Consider the following 13,926-nt stretch of genomic DNA (forward strand, 5'->3'; position numbering starts at 1 on the left):
TAGCCCGTCGCCCACACCAGCGGCGTCCGGAGGAGGCGGGGAGCGGGCGGGAGGCGCTCAGGCAGACATGCTCGCCACCCGAGCGGCCCAGCAGCATGGCGCGCGCTCAGGAGGCAGGTCGGGAGCAGGCTCTTGGAGCGCCGGGAGCCGGGTCCAGCGCCTAAGGCCATACCGCCCTGAACGCGCCAGATCTCGTCTGAACTCGGAAGCTAAGCAGGGTCGGGCCTGGTTAGTACTTGGGTGGGAGACCACCTGGGAACACCTGTAGGCTTTTGCTCGCCTCTCCTTTTGCATCGCCGCCCCGGCGTGGCTCCCTCCGAACCCCTGCCGCCCCTTGCCCCTCTGCAGCCGCCCAGCCAGCCGAAGGTCCCCCTGGCCAGAGGCCGGTCAGCCACCCGGCACTACAAGCTGGCAGCCCCGGCGGCACACCAGGCCCGTCGGCCAGTGCTCCCCCCCACACCCTCTTCTTCGTCCTCTTCGGTCCCGCAGGCCGTCATCCGGATCCCTTGGCCCAGCGGCGGTCGCCACCGCCGCCGCCGCCGCCGCCGCCGCCGCCACCAGCGCTGCCCTGGCCCCCGCCGCCACCACCAAAGCCCCCGCCATCACCGCGTTTCCCACACCCCCCACCAGCGCTGCCCTCCCCCCTGCCCCCGCCGACACAACGCCGCCGCCGACGCCATTGCCGACCTCGCAACCCTCCCTCGCCGCCGCCGCCGCCAGCGCTGCTCATGATCAGCCCCCGCTTCTGCGCCGCCGCCGCCGCCGCCGCCATCACCACGCTCCCCACCCCCTCCGCCAGCGCTGCACTCGCCCCAGTCCGCGACCCCGCCGCCGCCAACGCCATACTCCCTCATTCAGCCTCCTCTGCTCTCCCCGCTGCCGCCGCCGCCATCACCCCTCTCCCCATCCCCGCCTCCAGCACCGCCCTCTCCCCCGCCCCCACCCCAGCCGCCGGCCTTGCCGTACTACCTCAATCTCCGGCCTCTGCTCTCCCGGCCTCCGCGCCAGCACCGCCCTCACGCCCTCTCCCGCCACCGCCGCCGCCGCCAGCGCTCCCCGCTCCCCAGTGCCCACCGTCAAAGCCCCCATTGTCGCCGCCGCCATCGCCGCCCTGGAGCCATCCACGCGGTTGCCATTGCCTACATCGCCACCCTCCCCTGCCTCCGCCGCGGACGCCGCCGCCGCCGCCGCCGCCGCGGGGTTCTCCCACAACTCCCAGGCCCAGGGCTGCCTGCTGGTGCAGGCCTCCACCAGTCTTGGGGGTGCGGTTGGGGGTAAACCTGGTGGCGGTAGGGGGGCGGGGTGTATGCCGGTCTGGGTCCTGGGGAATCCCAGGATGCCAGAGTTCCACGACTTCTGGCACCATCAGGGAAATGGCAGTGTCCCATGGAACCTCCGGTGGCGCGAAGTGGCCTCGCTGCGGGCCAGGAGTGGCCCGCCGCCCACGCCAGGGGCATTCGGAGGAGGCGGGGAGCCGGACTGGACGGGGACGCGGTGACGGCGGAGCCGGCCAGCGGGTCGATGTTCGCCACCAGAGCGGAGCATCTGCATGGCGCGCGCTCACGAGGCAGTCCGGGAGCAGGCTCTTGGGGCGCGGGGAGCCAGGTCCCAGCGTCGACGGCTATACCACCCTGAACGCGCCCGATCTCCTCTGAATTCGGGAGCTAAGCAGGGAGGGGCCTGGTTAGTACTTGGATGGGAGACCGCCTGGGAATACCTGTAGGCTTTTGCTTGCCTCTCCTTTTGCGCCGCCGCCCCGGCGTGGCTCCCTCCGAACCCCTGCCGCCCCTTGCCCCTCTGAAGCCGCCCAGCCAGCCGAAGGTCCCCCTGGCCAGAGGCCGGTCAGCCACCCGGCACTACAAGCTGGCAGCCCCGGCCGCACACCAGGCCCGTCGGCCAGGGCTCCACCCCACACCCTCTTCTTAGTCCTCTTCGCTGAGGCAGGCCGTCAGCCTGCAGCAGTTATCCAAGCCTGTGTCTCCGCCGGCAGGCACCTCTACCCACACCCCCGCACGCCCCCTCCCATCGCCCACAAGAGCCAGGAGCCCTCCCTTCCCGCCGTTCGTGGTGGCCCCAACACACAGGGCACAAAGAGCCGGGTCAAACCAGGGGACAGAGGGAGCAGCACCCAAACACACCGCACGCCCTTGGACTCCAGGAGAGACCACCACAAGGGGAAGTGCAGGCACGCAGGCACACAACCCTCACAACCAGGGTGCCTGTGGGCTGCCACTCTCCTCCCTTGGGGGGGGTCCCTGGGCGGGGCTCGGAGCCCACTGGCCCTCCGGCCTGGCCCGGGGCCTTCAAGGGTGACTGCCAATACCCGGGCACTGCCTCTGTAGTGGAGCCCAGCCCCGGGCACGACCACACTCCGGTGGAGAGGCTGCCACTTCAACACAGCCTCAGCGAGTCTGTCCCAGTCCATGTGCCCGCCTGTGCGTCCCTCCCCCCCGGCCCCCCCACGTCTCTCTGGCTCTGTGACGTGCCTGTTGGGCTCTGCCTCTCGCTCAGGAGCTCTCTCCCGCGAGCCAGCCCCCTTTTTCTGTCTCTGTCCATGTCTCTCTGTATGTCGGGATACATACGTGTACATATACGTGTATATTTCCATCTCGCTCCCTCTTACGCCTCCTCCCGTTCTGTCTGTCGGTCCCTGTCCTGCGGGGACTCTAGTCCCCGTCCCCGCACAAGAACGCAGGATATGGTGAGGCCAAGAAGGAACACCAACGGAGCCACGGATAGGGGGCTGAGAGCACCATTTCTCACGGGCGGCTGGCTTGGAGACACGGCAGGCCGGAGCCGCCCGATCCCCAACCGGTCGGCCGTTTCTCTGCCAACCCACCGACACACCGACCGTCGACCCACCAAGCCGGCCCACTGCAATCCGCGCCCCTCTGCAATTTGCAGTCCACCACCCGCGCTTCCTAGCTTGGCCAACGCAGCACCTCCGGGGGCCCATGGCCAACTGGCAACAGCTGATGGCCAAGCGGTCACAGCTGATGACCATGCAGCCCCCACGCAGCACCCCTCCACGCGAGGCCCAGAGCCTCAAACTGCTCTCTGGGAGTCTGTCCCCAGTCCCCGTCTGTCTCTCTCCGCCACTCTCTTGCTCCGTCTCTGGCCTCTCTCACCTCCCCGGGTCAGGAGACGTGACGTGTAGCCACTGAAGGGACCGGAGGTCGGGCGGGACTCCGGGTGCTGACGAGGGGCGAGGGCCCAGACTGAAGGCTTGTGACGAAGGGTGGCTGCAGACCGGAGCTCCTGCACCCTGGTGGCGCGGGTGGCTCTCCCTGGCTTTGGGCCAGTGGGTGGGGCCGGCCAGGGCCAGGGCCTGGGTTGCACGTCCCTAGGGCCGGAGGGGACTGAGAGGACCCTGCGCCCCCCTCGGTGGCCCTGAGAGGTGGGGGCAGTCCAGCAGCAAGGGGGGCTGTGCGGTTGTGGGGCTGGGATGGGGGATGAGAGGGGTTGGGGTAGGGGCCCGGGGTAAAAGCCGTTCGGGGCCTGGGGAGTCCCAGGATGCCCGGGCGCCCAGATATCTGTCACAGTCAGGGAAGTGACCGAGGCCCGTGGAGCCACTGGGGGGGCGCGAAGGGGCCTCGCTGTGTGCCAGGAGTAGCCCGTCGCCCACACCAGCGGCGTCCGGAGGAGGCGGGGAGCGGGCGGGAGGCGCTCAGGCAGACATGCTCGCCACCCGAGCGGCCCAGCAGCATGGCGCGCGCTCAGGAGGCAGGTCGGGAGCAGGCTCTTGGAGCGCCGGGAGCCGGGTCCAGCGCCTAAGGCCATACCGCCCTGAACGCGCCAGATCTCGTCTGAACTCGGAAGCTAAGCAGGGTCGGGCCTGGTTAGTACTTGGGTGGGAGACCACCTGGGAACACCTGTAGGCTTTTGCTCGCCTCTCCTTTTGCATCGCCGCCCCGGCGTGGCTCCCTCCGAACCCCTGCCGCCCCTTGCCCCTCTGCAGCCGCCCAGCCAGCCGAAGGTCCCCCTGGCCAGAGGCCGGTCAGCCACCCGGCACTACAAGCTGGCAGCCCCGGCGGCACACCAGGCCCGTCGGCCAGTGCTCCCCCCCACACCCTCTTCTTCGTCCTCTTCGGTCCCGCAGGCCGTCATCCGGATCCCTTGGCCCAGCGGCGGTCGCCACCGCCGCCGCCGCCGCCGCCGCCGCCGCCACCAGCGCTGCCCTGGCCCCCGCCGCCACCACCAAAGCCCCCGCCATCACCGCGTTTCCCACACCCCCCACCAGCGCTGCCCTCCCCCCTGCCCCCGCCGACACAACGCCGCCGCCGACGCCATTGCCGACCTCGCAACCCTCCCTCGCCGCCGCCGCCGCCAGCGCTGCTCATGATCAGCCCCCGCTTCTGCGCCGCCGCCGCCGCCGCCGCCATCACCACGCTCCCCACCCCCTCCGCCAGCGCTGCACTCGCCCCAGTCCGCGACCCCGCCGCCGCCAACGCCATACTCCCTCATTCAGCCTCCTCTGCTCTCCCCGCTGCCGCCGCCGCCATCACCCCTCTCCCCATCCCCGCCTCCAGCACCGCCCTCTCCCCCGCCCCCACCCCAGCCGCCGGCCTTGCCGTACTACCTCAATCTCCGGCCTCTGCTCTCCCGGCCTCCGCGCCAGCACCGCCCTCACGCCCTCTCCCGCCACCGCCGCCGCCGCCAGCGCTCCCCGCTCCCCAGTGCCCACCGTCAAAGCCCCCATTGTCGCCGCCGCCATCGCCGCCCTGGAGCCATCCACGCGGTTGCCATTGCCTACATCGCCACCCTCCCCTGCCTCCGCCGCGGACGCCGCCGCCGCCGCCGCCGCCGCGGGGTTCTCCCACAACTCCCAGGCCCAGGGCTGCCTGCTGGTGCAGGCCTCCACCAGTCTTGGGGGTGCGGTTGGGGGTAAACCTGGTGGCGGTAGGGGGGCGGGGTGTATGCCGGTCTGGGTCCTGGGGAATCCCAGGATGCCAGAGTTCCACGACTTCTGGCACCATCAGGGAAATGGCAGTGTCCCATGGAACCTCCGGTGGCGCGAAGTGGCCTCGCTGCGGGCCAGGAGTGGCCCGCCGCCCACGCCAGGGGCATTCGGAGGAGGCGGGGAGCCGGACTGGACGGGGACGCGGTGACGGCGGAGCCGGCCAGCGGGTCGATGTTCGCCACCAGAGCGGAGCATCTGCATGGCGCGCGCTCACGAGGCAGTCCGGGAGCAGGCTCTTGGGGCGCGGGGAGCCAGGTCCCAGCGTCGACGGCTATACCACCCTGAACGCGCCCGATCTCCTCTGAATTCGGGAGCTAAGCAGGGAGGGGCCTGGTTAGTACTTGGATGGGAGACCGCCTGGGAATACCTGTAGGCTTTTGCTTGCCTCTCCTTTTGCGCCGCCGCCCCGGCGTGGCTCCCTCCGAACCCCTGCCGCCCCTTGCCCCTCTGAAGCCGCCCAGCCAGCCGAAGGTCCCCCTGGCCAGAGGCCGGTCAGCCACCCGGCACTACAAGCTGGCAGCCCCGGCCGCACACCAGGCCCGTCGGCCAGGGCTCCACCCCACACCCTCTTCTTAGTCCTCTTCGCTGAGGCAGGCCGTCAGCCTGCAGCAGTTATCCAAGCCTGTGTCTCCGCCGGCAGGCACCTCTACCCACACCCCCGCACGCCCCCTCCCATCGCCCACAAGAGCCAGGAGCCCTCCCTTCCCGCCGTTCGTGGTGGCCCCAACACACAGGGCACAAAGAGCCGGGTCAAACCAGGGGACAGAGGGAGCAGCACCCAAACACACCGCACGCCCTTGGACTCCAGGAGAGACCACCACAAGGGGAAGTGCAGGCACGCAGGCACACAACCCTCACAACCAGGGTGCCTGTGGGCTGCCACTCTCCTCCCTTGGGGGGGGTCCCTGGGCGGGGCTCGGAGCCCACTGGCCCTCCGGCCTGGCCCGGGGCCTTCAAGGGTGACTGCCAATACCCGGGCACTGCCTCTGTAGTGGAGCCCAGCCCCGGGCACGACCACACTCCGGTGGAGAGGCTGCCACTTCAACACAGCCTCAGCGAGTCTGTCCCAGTCCATGTGCCCGCCTGTGCGTCCCTCCCCCCCGGCCCCCCCACGTCTCTCTGGCTCTGTGACGTGCCTGTTGGGCTCTGCCTCTCGCTCAGGAGCTCTCTCCCGCGAGCCAGCCCCCTTTTTCTGTCTCTGTCCATGTCTCTCTGTATGTCGGGATACATACGTGTACATATACGTGTATATTTCCATCTCGCTCCCTCTTACGCCTCCTCCCGTTCTGTCTGTCGGTCCCTGTCCTGCGGGGACTCTAGTCCCCGTCCCCGCACAAGAACGCAGGATATGGTGAGGCCAAGAAGGAACACCAACGGAGCCACGGATAGGGGGCTGAGAGCACCATTTCTCACGGGCGGCTGGCTTGGAGACACGGCAGGCCGGAGCCGCCCGATCCCCAACCGGTCGGCCGTTTCTCTGCCAACCCACCGACACACCGACCGTCGACCCACCAAGCCGGCCCACTGCAATCCGCGCCCCTCTGCAATTTGCAGTCCACCACCCGCGCTTCCTAGCTTGGCCAACGCAGCACCTCCGGGGGCCCATGGCCAACTGGCAACAGCTGATGGCCAAGCGGTCACAGCTGATGACCATGCAGCCCCCACGCAGCACCCCTCCACGCGAGGCCCAGAGCCTCAAACTGCTCTCTGGGAGTCTGTCCCCAGTCCCCGTCTGTCTCTCTCCGCCACTCTCTTGCTCCGTCTCTGGCCTCTCTCACCTCCCCGGGTCAGGAGACGTGACGTGTAGCCACTGAAGGGACCGGAGGTCGGGCGGGACTCCGGGTGCTGACGAGGGGCGAGGGCCCAGACTGAAGGCTTGTGACGAAGGGTGGCTGCAGACCGGAGCTCCTGCACCCTGGTGGCGCGGGTGGCTCTCCCTGGCTTTGGGCCAGTGGGTGGGGCCGGCCAGGGCCAGGGCCTGGGTTGCACGTCCCTAGGGCCGGAGGGGACTGAGAGGACCCTGCGCCCCCCTCGGTGGCCCTGAGAGGTGGGGGCAGTCCAGCAGCAAGGGGGGCTGTGCGGTTGTGGGGCTGGGATGGGGGATGAGAGGGGTTGGGGTAGGGGCCCGGGGTAAAAGCCGTTCGGGGCCTGGGGAGTCCCAGGATGCCCGGGCGCCCAGATATCTGTCACAGTCAGGGAAGTGACCGAGGCCCGTGGAGCCACTGGGGGGGCGCGAAGGGGCCTCGCTGTGTGCCAGGAGTAGCCCGTCGCCCACACCAGCGGCGTCCGGAGGAGGCGGGGAGCGGGCGGGAGGCGCTCAGGCAGACATGCTCGCCACCCGAGCGGCCCAGCAGCATGGCGCGCGCTCAGGAGGCAGGTCGGGAGCAGGCTCTTGGAGCGCCGGGAGCCGGGTCCAGCGCCTAAGGCCATACCGCCCTGAACGCGCCAGATCTCGTCTGAACTCGGAAGCTAAGCAGGGTCGGGCCTGGTTAGTACTTGGGTGGGAGACCACCTGGGAACACCTGTAGGCTTTTGCTCGCCTCTCCTTTTGCATCGCCGCCCCGGCGTGGCTCCCTCCGAACCCCTGCCGCCCCTTGCCCCTCTGCAGCCGCCCAGCCAGCCGAAGGTCCCCCTGGCCAGAGGCCGGTCAGCCACCCGGCACTACAAGCTGGCAGCCCCGGCGGCACACCAGGCCCGTCGGCCAGTGCTCCCCCCCACACCCTCTTCTTCGTCCTCTTCGGTCCCGCAGGCCGTCATCCGGATCCCTTGGCCCAGCGGCGGTCGCCACCGCCGCCGCCGCCGCCGCCGCCGCCGCCACCAGCGCTGCCCTGGCCCCCGCCGCCACCACCAAAGCCCCCGCCATCACCGCGTTTCCCACACCCCCCACCAGCGCTGCCCTCCCCCCTGCCCCCGCCGACACAACGCCGCCGCCGACGCCATTGCCGACCTCGCAACCCTCCCTCGCCGCCGCCGCCGCCAGCGCTGCTCATGATCAGCCCCCGCTTCTGCGCCGCCGCCGCCGCCGCCGCCATCACCACGCTCCCCACCCCCTCCGCCAGCGCTGCACTCGCCCCAGTCCGCGACCCCGCCGCCGCCAACGCCATACTCCCTCATTCAGCCTCCTCTGCTCTCCCCGCTGCCGCCGCCGCCATCACCCCTCTCCCCATCCCCGCCTCCAGCACCGCCCTCTCCCCCGCCCCCACCCCAGCCGCCGGCCTTGCCGTACTACCTCAATCTCCGGCCTCTGCTCTCCCGGCCTCCGCGCCAGCACCGCCCTCACGCCCTCTCCCGCCACCGCCGCCGCCGCCAGCGCTCCCCGCTCCCCAGTGCCCACCGTCAAAGCCCCCATTGTCGCCGCCGCCATCGCCGCCCTGGAGCCATCCACGCGGTTGCCATTGCCTACATCGCCACCCTCCCCTGCCTCCGCCGCGGACGCCGCCGCCGCCGCCGCCGCCGCCGCGGGGTTCTCCCACAACTCCCAGGCCCAGGGCTGCCTGCTGGTGCAGGCCTCCACCAGTCTTGGGGGTGCGGTTGGGGGTAAACCTGGTGGCGGTAGGGGGGCGGGGTGTATGCCGGTCTGGGTCCTGGGGAATCCCAGGATGCCAGAGTTCCACGACTTCTGGCACCATCAGGGAAATGGCAGTGTCCCATGGAACCTCCGGTGGCGCGAAGTGGCCTCGCTGCGGGCCAGGAGTGGCCCGCCGCCCACGCCAGGGGCATTCGGAGGAGGCGGGGAGCCGGACTGGACGGGGACGCGGTGACGGCGGAGCCGGCCAGCGGGTCGATGTTCGCCACCAGAGCGGAGCATCTGCATGGCGCGCGCTCACGAGGCAGTCCGGGAGCAGGCTCTTGGGGCGCGGGGAGCCAGGTCCCAGCGTCGACGGCTATACCACCCTGAACGCGCCCGATCTCCTCTGAATTCGGGAGCTAAGCAGGGAGGGGCCTGGTTAGTACTTGGATGGGAGACCGCCTGGGAATACCTGTAGGCTTTTGCTTGCCTCTCCTTTTGCGCCGCCGCCCCGGCGTGGCTCCCTCCGAACCCCTGCCGCCCCTTGCCCCTCTGAAGCCGCCCAGCCAGCCGAAGGTCCCCCTGGCCAGAGGCCGGTCAGCCACCCGGCACTACAAGCTGGCAGCCCCGGCCGCACACCAGGCCCGTCGGCCAGGGCTCCACCCCACACCCTCTTCTTAGTCCTCTTCGCTGAGGCAGGCCGTCAGCCTGCAGCAGTTATCCAAGCCTGTGTCTCCGCCGGCAGGCACCTCTACCCACACCCCCGCACGCCCCCTCCCATCGCCCACAAGAGCCAGGAGCCCTCCCTTCCCGCCGTTCGTGGTGGCCCCAACACACAGGGCACAAAGTGCCGGGTCAAACCAGGGGACAGAGGGAGCAGCACCCAAACACACCGCACGCCCTTGGACTCCAGGAGAGACCACCACAAGGGGAAGTGCAGGCACGCAGGCACACAACCCTCACAACCAGGGTGCCTGTGGGCTGCCACTCTCCTCCCTTGGGGGGGGTCCCTGGGCGGGGCTCGGAGCCCACTGGCCCTCCGGCCTGGCCCGGGGCCTTCAAGGGTGACTGCCAATACCCGGGCACTGCCTCTGTAGTGGAGCCCAGCCCCGGGCACGACCACACTCCGGTGGAGAGGCTGCCACTTCAACACAGCCTCAGCGAGTCTGTCCCAGTCCATGTGCCCGCCTGTGCGTCCCTCCCCCCCGGCCCCCCCACGTCTCTCTGGCTCTGTGACGTGCCTGTTGGGCTCTGCCTCTCGCTCAGGAGCTCTCTCCCACGAGCCAGCCCCCTTTTTCTGTCTCTGTCCATGTCTCTCTGTATGTCGGGATACATACGTGTACATATACGTGTATATTTCCATCTCGCTCCCTCTTACGCCTCCTCCCGTTCTGTCTGTCGGTCCCTGTCCTGCGGGGACTCTAGTCCCCGTCCCCGCACAAGAACGCAGGATATGGTGAGGCCAAGAAGGAACACCAACGGAGCCACGGATAGGGGGCTGAGAGCACCATTTCTCACGGGCGGCTGGCTTGGAGACACGGCAGGCCGGAGCCGCCCGATCCCCAACCGGTCGGCCGTTTCTCTGCCAACCCACCGACACACCGACCGTCGACCCACCAAGCCGGCCCACTGCAATCCGCGCCCCTCTGCAATTTGCAGTCCACCACCCGCGCTTCCTAGCTTGGCCAACGCAGCACCTCCGGGGGCCCATGGCCAACTGGCAACAGCTGATGGCCAAGCGGTCACAGCTGATGACCATGCAGCCCCCACGCAGCACCCCTCCACGCGAGGCCCAGAGCCTCAAACTGCTCTCTGGGAGTCTGTCCCCAGTCCCCGTCTGTCTCTCTCCGCCACTCTCTTGCTCCGTCTCTGGCCTCTCTCACCTCCCCGGGTCAGGAGACGTGACGTGTAGCCACTGAAGGGACCGGAGGTCGGGCGGGACTCCGGGTGCTGACGAGGGGCGAGGGCCCAGACTGAAGGCTTGTGACGAAGGGTGGCTGCAGACCGGAGCTCCTGCACCCTGGTGGCGCGGGTGGCTCTCCCTGGCTTTGGGCCAGTGGGTGGGGCCGGCCAGGGCCAGGGCCTGGGTTGCACGTCCCTAGGGCCGGAGGGGACTGAGAGGACCCTGCGCCCCCCTCGGTGGCCCTGAGAGGTGGGGGCAGTCCAGCAGCAAGGGGGGCTGTGCGGTTGTGGGGCTGGGATGGGGGATGAGAGGGGTTGGGGTAGGGGCCCGGGGTAAAAGCCGTTCGGGGCCTGGGGAGTCCCAGGATGCCCGGGCGCCCAGATATCTGTCACAGTCAGGGAAGTGACCGAGGCCCGTGGAGCCACTGGGGGGGCGCGAAGGGGCCTCGCTGTGTGCCAGGAGTAGCCCGTCGCCCACACCAGCGGCGTCCGGAGGAGGCGGGGAGCGGGCGGGAGGCGCTCAGGCAGACATGCTCGCCACCCGAGCGGCCCAGCAGCATGGCGCGCGCTCAGGAGGCAGGTCGGGAGCAGGCTCTTGGAGCGCCGGGAGCCGGGTCCAGCGCCTAAGGCCATACCGCCCTGAACGCGCCAGATCTCGTCTGAACTCGGAAGCTAAGCAGGGTCGGGCCTGGTTAGTACTTGGGTGGGAGACCACCTGGGAACACCTGTAGGCTTTTGCTCGCCTCTCCTTTTGCATCGCCGCCCCGGCGTGGCTCCCTCCGAACCCCTGCCGCCCCTTGCCCCTCTGCAGCCGCCCAGCCAGCCGAAGGTCCCCCTGGCCAGAGGCCGGTCAGCCACCCGGCACTACAAGCTGGCAGCCCCGGCGGCACACCAGGCCCGTCGGCCAGTGCTCCCCCCCACACCCTCTTCTTCGTCCTCTTCGGTCCCGCAGGCCGTCATCCGGATCCCTTGGCCCAGCGGCGGTCGCCACCGCCGCCGCCGCCGCCGCCGCCGCCGCCACCAGCGCTGCCCTGGCCCCCGCCGCCACCACCAAAGCCCCCGCCATCACCGCGTTTCCCACACCCCCCACCAGCGCTGCCCTCCCCCCTGCCCCCGCCGACACAACGCCGCCGCCGACGCCATTGCCGACCTCGCAACCCTCCCTCGCCGCCGCCGCCGCCAGCGCTGCTCATGATCAGCCCCCGCTTCTGCGCCGCCGCCGCCGCCGCCGCCATCACCACGCTCCCCACCCCCTCCGCCAGCGCTGCACTCGCCCCAGTCCGCGACCCCGCCGCCGCCAACGCCATACTCCCTCATTCAGCCTCCTCTGCTCTCCCCGCTGCCGCCGCCGCCATCACCCCTCTCCCCATCCCCGCCTCCAGCACCGCCCTCTCCCCCGCCCCCACCCCAGCCGCCGGCCTTGCCGTACTACCTCAATCTCCGGCCTCTGCTCTCCCGGCCTCCGCGCCAGCACCGCCCTCACGCCCTCTCCCGCCACCGCCGCCGCCGCCAGCGCTCCCCGCTCCCCAGTGCCCACCGTCAAAGCCCCCATTGTCGCCGCCGCCATCGCCGCCCTGGAGCCATCCACGCGGTTGCCATTGCCTACATCGCCACCCTCCCCTGCCTCCGCCGCGGACGCCGCCGCCGCCGCCGCCGCCGCGGGGTTCTCCCACAACTCCCAGGCCCAGGGCTGCCTGCTGGTGCAGGCCTCCACCAGTCTTGGGGGTGCGGTTGGGGGTAAACCTGGTGGCGGTAGGGGGGCGGGGTGTATGCCGGTCTGGGTCCTGGGGAATCCCAGGATGCCAGAGTTCCACGACTTCTGGCACCATCAGGGAAATGGCAGTGTCCCATGGAACCTCCGGTGGCGCGAAGTGGCCTCGCTGCGGGCCAGGAGTGGCCCGCCGCCCACGCCAGGGGCATTCGGAGGAGGCGGGGAGCCGGACTGGACGGGGACGCGGTGACGGCGGAGCCGGCCAGCGGGTCGATGTTCGCCACCAGAGCGGAGCATCTGCATGGCGCGCGCTCACGAGGCAGTCCGGGAGCAGGCTCTTGGGGCGCGGGGAGCCAGGTCCCAGCGTCGACGGCTATACCACCCTGAACGCGCCCGATCTCCTCTGAATTCGGGAGCTAAGCAGGGAGGGGCCTGGTTAGTACTTGGATGGGAGACCGCCTGGGAATACCTGTAGGCTTTTGCTTGCCTCTCCTTTTGCGCCGCCGCCCCGGCGTGGCTCCCTCCGAACCCCTGCCGCCCCTTGCCCCTCTGAAGCCGCCCAGCCAGCCGAAGGTCCCCCTGGCCAGAGGCCGGTCAGCCACCCGGCACTACAAGCTGGCAGCCCCGGCCGCACACCAGGCCCGTCGGCCAGGGCTCCACCCCACACCCTCTTCTTAGTCCTCTTCACTGAGGCAGGCCGTCAGCCTGCAGCAGTTATCCAAGCCTGTGTCTCCGCCGGCAGGCACCTCTACCCACACCCCCGCACGCCCCCTCCCATCGCCCACAAGAGCCAGGAGCCCTCCCTTCCCGCCGTTCGTGGTGGCCCCAACACACAGGGCACAAAGAGCCGGGTCAAACCAGGGGACAGAGGGAGCAGCACCCAAACACACCGCACGCCCTTGGACTCCAGGAGAGACCACCACAAGGGGAAGTGCAGGCACGCAGGCACACAACCCTCACAACCAGGGTGCCTGTGGGCTGCCACTCTCCTCCCTTGGGGGGGGTCCCTGGGCGGGGCTCGGAGCCCACTGGCCCTCCGGCCTGGCCCGGGGCCTTCAAGGGTGACTGCCAATACCCGGGCACTGCCTCTGTAGTGGAGCCCAGCCCCGGGCACGACCACACTCCGGTGGAGAGGCTGCCACTTCAACACAGCCTCAGCGAGTCTGTCCCAGTCCATGTGCCCGCCTGTGCGTCCCTCCCCCCCGGCCCCCCCACGTCTCTCTGGCTCTGTGACGTGCCTGTTGGGCTCTGCCTCTCGCTCAGGAGCTCTCTCCCGCGAGCCAGCCCCCTTTTTCTGTCTCTGTCCATGTCTCTCTGTATGTCGGGATACATACGTGTACATATACGTGTATATTTCCATCTCGCTCCCTCTTACGCCTCCTCCCGTTCTGTCTGTCGGTCCCTGTCCTGCGGGGACTCTAGTCCCCGTCCCCGCACAAGAACGCAGGATATGGTGAGGCCAAGAAGGAACACCAACGGAGCCACGGATAGGGGGCTGAGAGCACCATTTCTCACGGGCGGCTGGCTTGGAGACACGGCAGGCCGGAGCCGCCCGATCCCCAACCGGTCGGCCGTTTCTCTGCCAACCCACCGACACACCGACCGTCGACCCACCAAGCCGGCCCACTGCAATCCGCGCCCCTCTGCAATTTGCAGTCCACCACCCGCGCTTCCTAGCTTGGCCAACGCAGCACCTCCGGGGGCCCATGGCCAACTGGCAACAGCTGATGGCCAAGCGGTCACAGCTGATGACCATGCAGCCCCCACGCAGCACCCCTCCACGCGAGGCCCAGAGCCTCAAACTGCTCTCTGGGAGTCTGTCCCCAGTCCCCGTCTGTCTCTCTC

The 13,926-nt window shown here is 69.8% G+C and overlaps 8 pseudogenes; all 8 read left to right on the forward strand.

The window, feature by feature from the left end:
- The first annotated feature begins 158 nt into the window (after positions 1 to 158).
- LOC148757985 (5S ribosomal RNA) lies at positions 159 to 278 on the forward strand (annotated as a pseudogene).
- A 1,335-nt stretch (positions 279 to 1,613) lies between these two features.
- On the forward strand, positions 1,614 to 1,733 carry LOC148757986 (5S ribosomal RNA; annotated as a pseudogene).
- Positions 1,734 to 3,768: 2,035 nt separating this feature from the next.
- LOC148757987 (5S ribosomal RNA) lies at positions 3,769 to 3,888 on the forward strand (annotated as a pseudogene).
- Positions 3,889 to 5,223: 1,335 nt separating this feature from the next.
- On the forward strand, positions 5,224 to 5,343 carry LOC148757988 (5S ribosomal RNA; annotated as a pseudogene).
- Positions 5,344 to 7,378: 2,035 nt separating this feature from the next.
- Positions 7,379 to 7,498, forward strand: LOC148757989 (5S ribosomal RNA; annotated as a pseudogene).
- A 1,338-nt stretch (positions 7,499 to 8,836) lies between these two features.
- Positions 8,837 to 8,956, forward strand: LOC148757990 (5S ribosomal RNA; annotated as a pseudogene).
- A 2,035-nt stretch (positions 8,957 to 10,991) lies between these two features.
- On the forward strand, positions 10,992 to 11,111 carry LOC148757991 (5S ribosomal RNA; annotated as a pseudogene).
- Positions 11,112 to 12,446: 1,335 nt separating this feature from the next.
- On the forward strand, positions 12,447 to 12,566 carry LOC148757992 (5S ribosomal RNA; annotated as a pseudogene).
- The last annotated feature ends 1,360 nt before the right edge of the window (positions 12,567 to 13,926 follow it).

This window comes from Rhinolophus sinicus, chromosome 6 (genome assembly GCF_057876585.1).
Source record: "Rhinolophus sinicus isolate RSI-liver-muscle chromosome 6, RSI-T2T, whole genome shotgun sequence".
Taxonomy (NCBI): Eukaryota; Metazoa; Chordata; class Mammalia; order Chiroptera; family Rhinolophidae; genus Rhinolophus; species Rhinolophus sinicus.